The sequence below is a fragment of the Schistocerca nitens genome, chromosome 2, assembly GCF_023898315.1.
Source record: "Schistocerca nitens isolate TAMUIC-IGC-003100 chromosome 2, iqSchNite1.1, whole genome shotgun sequence".
NCBI classification, from domain to species: domain Eukaryota; kingdom Metazoa; phylum Arthropoda; class Insecta; order Orthoptera; family Acrididae; genus Schistocerca; species Schistocerca nitens.
In genome coordinates this window covers 492,351,339-492,357,249 of record NC_064615.1, presented here as the reverse complement: position 1 = coordinate 492,357,249, position 5,911 = coordinate 492,351,339, and the positions used below count along the sequence as shown (strand labels likewise).

The window sequence follows — 5,911 nt, the reverse complement described above, 5'->3', positions numbered from 1 at the left end:
GGCAACGCCGGTCAACTGCTGTTTGTGTATGAGAAATCGGTTGGAAACTTTCCTCATGTCGGCACGTTGTAGGTGTCACCACCGGCGCCAACCGTGTGTGAATGCCCTGAATAGCTAATCATTTGCATATCACAGCATCTCCTTCCTGTCGGTTAAATTTCACGTCTGTAGCACGTCATCTTCGTGGAGTAACAATTTTAATGGCCAGTAGTGTAAGTTATTGTTAAATAGCAAATATGAAAACAGACGTAAATTTTTTTTAAAAAAAGTTCCTTCGGGCCGGATTTGAACCAGCGACCTATGGATGTCTGCTGAAGTATCCACTACAGTCCACCGCTCTACCAACTGAGCTACCGAAGGAATGTACTCAATGCTCTCTAACTAGTGGCACAGATCCAAGAAACCGGACTGCGCGCCTGGGCCGGAACGTCGACACAGCTTATGTAAGCGGGTTGTGGCGCTGCGCTGGCGAATTCTTCCAGCGAGGGCTGAGCTTTATCTCGCCTCGCCACAGACTGTCGTCAAGATTGCCTTTTTTTATGTTGTTGCCGACAGTGCCTGTTTAAGGGCCTAGAGACAAGAGCCGCCACTTGGGGCGCCAAGCTGAGAGGGGCGCCAGAGACAGCACGACTGTTGTATATCCATACAGGAGATGAAACAGTTAACAGAGTCATTTGGGGCGCCCAGGTGCAAGATTTGTAAACGTTTGTATCGCAATTAGTAGCGAAAATCTACGCGGGTGAATGTGTACGCTGCGCGGAGTGGCCGTGCGGTTTGAGGCGCCATGTCACGGACTACGAGGCCCCTCCCGCCGGAGGTTTGAGTCCTCCCTCGGGCATGGGTGTGTGTGTGTTGCCCTTAGCATAAGTTAGTTTCAAATAGTGTGTAAGTCTAGGGACCGATGACCTCAGCAGTTTGGTCCCTTAGGAATTCACACACATCTGAACATTTTTGAATGTGTTCGTGGGAAAAGGGGGATGCGAAATGATAAGTGTTCTTGGACAGGCCTGATTGCCGACAGCCACCACTTCATGTTTGTTTAGGTTGCACTATGGACGTGTGGAGCTCATCAATAATACTCGGTTCACCAAGTAAGGTGAGACAAGTTTCCTAAGAAAACAGTGTCACTCCTCATTTACCTCTAAGCAGTTCTGTTAGCATGCGGTGCATCTTCTCGTTTAATGTTGATTCAGTCAGTGTCAATGTAGAGAGCTAAATATGCGCCATTATTCGGCAAGAGTTATCCCGCTGTACAGCAATCTGGAACTGATGCGTATAGAAGAGATATCCTATAGAGCAGCTGCTCAAAACGACACTAGTCGTTAGTTCATTAGGAAACTAAATAACACACATTAGTTATAAACTTACTACAGGAACTCTCACTTTCCTTAGTTTCATATTTGTGTAAAGGGCCATAAAAAAGTCCAGCACACATTTTCACTCGTCGCCACTGATTTCCGCGCAAAGTGCCGATACAGCTGACATCAATGGTTCCTTTCCTTTCTCTTTCCTTTCTCACCCGTCCATCCCCATTTCACTTAATACGTATCACAAGTCCGAAAGAACAGACATCACGTATTCACATAATTCATATAAAAAGTTTCCGGTCGAAGGCCACACAGTCCAGAATCGCTATGCCAATCTCGCAAAATCGTCGAGAACATTGAGATTATCATCCCACCAACCCATCGGCTTGAAGATACCCGTTTGGTAAATCACCGTGTCTTGCTCCGTGAAGAAGCACCAATGGTGTTTCGTCGCTCCGACAGATGAAGGTTTTACAGTTTTGTGCAGTGACAACAAGCCGACAGATGTACACGTTAAAGCTACAGGGGAATCGACTTTTATGGCAAATGTAAAGGATATGGAACAAAAATGTTCATTCAGTCTGAATAAATAATAAGAATTAATGTAACCAGGGAAGACATGGCGCCAGCTCTAAACACGTAGACTGATACTGTAGAATAAACAAGGAAAAGAGGAACATTTCTGAGTTAAAGTTGGAGTTGGCATCAGAGGCGTATATAGGCGTAGGCAGACTAGGCAACTGCCTAGGGCGGCGGACTTAAAGGGGCGGCGGATTTTAAGGGTAGCTTATAAGTTGTTACTGTTTTCATTATAACTCTTGAAAAGAGAGTGCGGGCTTATCTCCCACTGAATCGGATATGCACTTGATAACAATTGGCTCAAATTTCATGAACGGCCTGGTCACGCAACGGAAAAATGAAATGTATTGGTTTAGCAATGACGTTGCTTCGTATAATGTGACCATTATTCACTTTATTCAGTGTCGTGGCATCTCATGTGGTATACGTTACGAAGGAAATTCTCGTTGCTCGCGACTGAGCTTTGTGATGGGAGACAGCGCTGACACTGGCATGGGAGTAGCCGGTGTCGACATCAAGTCATGCTAATTCAAATTCAAAGGAAATACCTCCAGTCATTCTAACGGCCGGCCGCTTATCTTGCAGTTCCTGTTTAACTGGAAACTGTAAAGAGTGCAATTGTTCAGTGTTTAGTTTGTGATTTACATTCTAATATTAATTAAAACAGTGGCAGTCGGAGAAGAGAAAGTGGTTCTCGGTACGGAGAAGAGAAAGTGGTTCTCGGTACCGGAAAGTCGCTAAAGAGAAGGCAAAAAAGAAAGAAGAAATTGTGAGGAAGCGCGCAAAAATCAACGTGTTATTTAAATATTAAATAGTCAGGTATTCCAGCTCGTGTCTAGAAAGATTAAAGTGTAATAATGTGGTGAACAGTATCGAAAATAGTGCATCATCTGGTATATCTGAGTCAGACGTTTCCAACATAAGAAACAATAATAATAGTGCAAAAACTATCTTTTCAGCTGACTGAAATGGTCCATATAAAGCGAATGATGTTAGTGGCTCAGTATCTGACGATCCTGCGAAATGGTTAATAAATGATGTCTTTTGCGATCATATCGCTAGCAAGAGGCACTTCAATAAAGGTTTGTTTTTCAGAAGCACGAGGAATGGCGAGAAATAACAACGAATATTTTTAGTATACAGTCAAAGCAAGAGTAGTGATTTTGGGCCCCGCGTTTACAGTACTGTTTAGTGGAACATCACAGTTTGCAAAACCTAATGAAGGCTTTAATGACTGGAATAATTGTCAGTCCATGCTGATTGCCTATGAAAATTCCGGTGAACACCGGAAATGTGAGGCAGCTCTAAAAGCTAGAGGACAACAATCGCGGGGAGAAATGAAATGGTTGAAATGGCTCTGAGCACTATGGGACTTAACATCTGAGGTCATCAGTCCCCTAGAACTTAGAACTACTTAAACCTAACTAACCTAAGAACATCACACACATCCATGCCCGAGGCAGGATTCGAACCTGCGACCGTAGCGGTCGCGGGGAGAAACTGAAATCTCAGATTGAGACGGAAGTAAAACATGGGGGAGGGGGGGGGGCGTATAGTATAAAAACGAGCTGAGGCTATGGTCAAAAACTATTCCATAAAAGATCTTTCTTTTAGGGTCACAACTATGGGTCTAGGTTAACATATTGCGGAAATTTCGAGACGGTACTACAGCTAACACCATTTTTCTGCTCTCTTCCAGCTAAAGAAATAGAACTTCATGGAAACAAAAAAAGGGAGCACATCATAGCTTTCTTTTCAAACGTTTGAAGAGTTTATATCAATTCTGGCAGAAAGGGTGCTGAATAGCATGCTGTAGATCAAGTGTAGGAAACTACTTAGTTTTTCACCGTGTTATATTCCATCCTCGACATTACACACATGGATCAGCTGTCTTTTGTTCCAGGGTTTTTACAAAAGACGAATTTCCAGTTCAAAGATTTACATATTTTGCCCCAAATTCAGGACACAAATCAGAAGAATCAGCTGAATCATTAGTATACTTACTAAGTAAATATGATTTAGACATTCACTTATGCAGCCGTCAGCCATATGACAATGCAAGCAATATGGTTGATACTTACTTTGGTCTGCAAGTTAGAATTAAACAAATCATCCCTCCGGCTGCGTATATTCCGTGTGCTGCTCACTCCCTTTTACTTGGCAGTATCGTGTGCAGCAGATTGTTGTCCTCAAGCTGTTTCATGTGCTGTTTATTGCAACAAATGTACACTTTTTTCTCTGCTTCGACGAGTCATTGGAATATTTTGCAGTCAAAATTAAATAGTTCACTCTCCGTAAAACGACCTTCAGAAACACGCTGGTCTGGCCGTCACGATGCCTGCCTTCTATGGTCTCAATGTTAACTGGACAGAAAGAAACCAGCTTTGGTAGTTGCTCAGGATGATGAAACTCAAAACGCTTCAGTAATATGTGAGACGACCGGAATGCTGAGCAGCGTGATGAGTCTGGAAACTGCGATGGTGGCAACTTTTTGGTCAACTGTATTGAAGAGATTTAATGCTGCGAGTACTAATAAATTGTTGCAAAGTGTTGATAGCTATATTGGCACTGTAATAAAGCTGTACAATTCTTTACTTCAATGTGTTCGAGAGAAGCGTTCTATGTACTACACATATGAAAACGCTGGCGTCTAAAAGAGTAAGATAAATCTGGACAAAAGAACCACAAAAAGAGAGAAGTCAAAAAAACTGAAAGTGGACGAAACAGCCGAACTCGGTACCACTTTTGAAAGAAAGAAAGATTTTCGGATGAATACGTTTGTGATTATTATTGACAGATTGATATCGGAACTGGAGAAAAAAAAATCGTTGGAGGAGCTTTATAGAAATTTTGAATTCCTGAGTAATTTTCCTGCACAACACTGAACAGTTGAAGTGTGCTAGAAAACTGCAACAATGTTACAAAGAAAAGTTGGAAGAATCTTTGAGTGATGAGGTTATTCATTTTACAGGCTATGTGATTTGGAGATTGCACTATGAATATTTTTGTCAACCGCTGCAACCAAATGGTTATTCAGCCGAGCTCTGTACCTCACTCTTCAAAAGGTCAAGAATTATTTGTGGTCATCCATATCGCAAGATCGAATTAACAGCCTTGCCGTCCTCTCCATGAATTCTAACAGAGCAAGTAGACCATGAAGATGTGATCGACGAAATTGCTACAAAGGAAGCACGCCTTTTACAGCTTTGCCTGAGTTGAGTGTGGTGAGTTCAATAAGCATACATTTATTACTGTTATTATTATTATTGCTATTAATATTATAAACATCAGCAGTCATAGTATTCGGTTACATACTGCTATATAGATTAGTAGCTGGTACATTTATGTCGAAATGAAGGACGGAAGTAATTTTCTCTGCCTAGGAGCAGCAAACAGCTAAATTCGCTCCTATTTGCGATTACATTATCCTAAAGTAGCAGGCCATGAAACAGCGGAAACAGAGAAGAAAACAGCTTTCCTAAATCAGCATAATTCATCAGAAATGTCTTGGTATCATTATTCGTTCTATCGTACCTTGGAGTTGTTGGGTTGGGTTGGGTTGTTTTGGGGGAAGAGACCAAACTGCGAGGTCATCGGTCTCATCGGTTTAGGGAAGGACGGGGAAGGAAGTCGGCCGTGCCCTTTCAAAGGAACCATCCCGGAATTTGCCTGGGGCGATTTAGGGAAATCACGGAAAACCTAAATGAGGATGGCCGGACGCGGGATTGAACCGTCGTCCTTCCGAATGCGAGTCCAGTGTGCTAACCACTGCGCCGCCTCGCTCGGTTTTGGAGTTGTAAGATACGACATTATGTCTACATATTGTTTGTGTAGACACTGCAAATGCATTAGGGACGGTTTTAAACATGTGTGGAATGGCATGGGTGATGACTGTTGTGGCACAGTGTATGTGAGAACGACCATAGTGAACACATGTGAAGGGTCAGAGAGGACATGCATTCATAGTAGAAGGCTCCTTCACCCAAGTACACGAAATAGTGAAGAGTTTCATGTAAGCTTCATTA

General features: G+C 42.6%; 1 non-coding gene across 1 annotated transcript; it reads right to left on the bottom strand.

The window, feature by feature from the left end:
- Window positions 1-270: 270 nt before the first annotated feature.
- Window positions 271-360, bottom strand: Trnay-gua (transfer RNA tyrosine (anticodon GUA)). Its single transcript is given in 2 exon segments — window positions 271-306; window positions 324-360. It is a non-coding gene; the product is annotated as a tRNA-Tyr (tRNA).
- Window positions 361-5,911: the final 5,551 nt, after the last annotated feature.